Source organism: Lupinus angustifolius, chromosome LG03 (genome assembly GCF_001865875.1).
Source record: "Lupinus angustifolius cultivar Tanjil chromosome LG03, LupAngTanjil_v1.0, whole genome shotgun sequence".
NCBI classification, from domain to species: Eukaryota; Viridiplantae; Streptophyta; class Magnoliopsida; order Fabales; family Fabaceae; genus Lupinus; species Lupinus angustifolius.
In genome coordinates, this window is record NC_032011.1 from 8870818 (window position 1) to 8872692 (window position 1875).

The window sequence follows — 1875 nt, forward strand, 5'->3', positions numbered from 1 at the left end:
TAAATAAAAGTGTCACTAAATTTATTATTCTTTTGTTCTTTATTTATTTATTTATTTGTATCTAACAACTAACTATTCATCACTTTTATATATTAGAATACCATTAAAACCGATGTTGGAATTTATTCCACAAAATCGAGATGGTATTCAAAAGTACTTAATAATTATGTATAGGTAATTGCTTTGATACCATTATACGGACGTTAGAATTTATTCTAACAAAGCCGAGATGGGGCAAAGAAGGAATGACTTATTCACATGATTATTAAGAAAGTAAGTTGTAACTGGAATATTCTTGAAACCATTATACCGGCGTTGGAATTTATTTCAACAAAGCCGAGATGGCGAACAAAGAATAAAACCGAGTTCTCTTACTTACAAAAGGAACATAACGAAAATGAGAGCATTAATCTTTCAACAAATTGACACTGCTATCAGGATGATTTGTTGAGAGGAGAAAACTCCCAACTAAAATAAACACCGAACAACGCTTTCAACAGAAAGCCCCAAATATTTTGTTTGATGGTTACGCCGATCCTTTTCATGATCATACTACTTATGTATTACTAAGCATATATGGTAATAAGTATTGCTCAAACCTCTTTTGCCTCTTTCACCTCTTGATTAGCAAAACTTCATTCAGCAAAAGCGGGTGAGGATCCAAGGCAACGATTAATTCTCCCTTTGGCGGTGGCTAACTCGAATCCCTCAAAAATGCGGGTCACATTGCCAAGGGTCAGTGGTCAAGGTCATCCACCAAAGGAGTCAACCACATCCCCAACTGGCGGTGATCTACATACATCCCCTAAGGCTAGGACCACATCCCCCTTGGCCGGAAATTCCGATTCCACCCAAGAGCGGTGATCGTGTTCTCCTCTATTACAAAAGGTCACAAATAAATTAAAAGTATCAACAAACAATTTTGCGCCTCAATCACAACATAAGTACACAAATGTTTAAAATTTAATTGTACATTTTAAATTTTATTACAACATAAGCTAACAAGTGACAATCGTAACTACAAACAAATTGAAAATGAAGGTGTTTGGTGGAGTTCTAAAAAATGATTTTAGTAGGTAATTGTCTATCATCCTGTCCAATCGGCTTCCAGTTTAAAGTGGATCATTCCTAATATGACACAAGACCAATTGAATGAGCAACTCGAACCAGTCAGATGCCTTAACCTGCTAATCCTAATCAGTTTTTATGACATCGGTTTTGGTAGCCCATACTTTCTCATAAGGACATCAATCCAAAGATCATTACCAATATTGTGTGTTTCAGTGCTCGAGAATAACTGTGTTATCTAGATTCAGGACCACGAGAATATTTAGAAAACAGACTGACTACCAAAACACATTGCAAATCTTCATAATATCAAATGTTGGTTGTTAATATGAATTTGTTAAATAACAAGTCATCCAACGGCTCCATACAACTTCATTTTCCTTTGAAGTATTTTGAATCTTTATGTATATGTATCTAGATCAAGAACCAAAAAATGGCTAACCAGGTAAAAGGGTATGATATATAATATAGAGTAAATACTCATTTCAGTCTCTTATGTTTTTCGACATTACTAATTTGGTCCCTCAAAAATTGGAAAACCCAAAATGGTTCCCAAAAAATTCAAATTTGGATCAAATTAGTCCATATGAGGTGTTGCAAAATATGATAAAAATGACTAATTTGACTCACATTTGAAGTTTTTGGAGACCATTTTGGCTTTGCCAAATTTTGAGGGACCAAACTGGTAAGGTAAAAAAACATGAAGGATTGAAATGAGTATTTACTCTATAATTTAAATTTTGTGTGACTTAGTATGAGCTAATTAAAATAACCTCAGAGGCCAAATAATATATATATATATATATA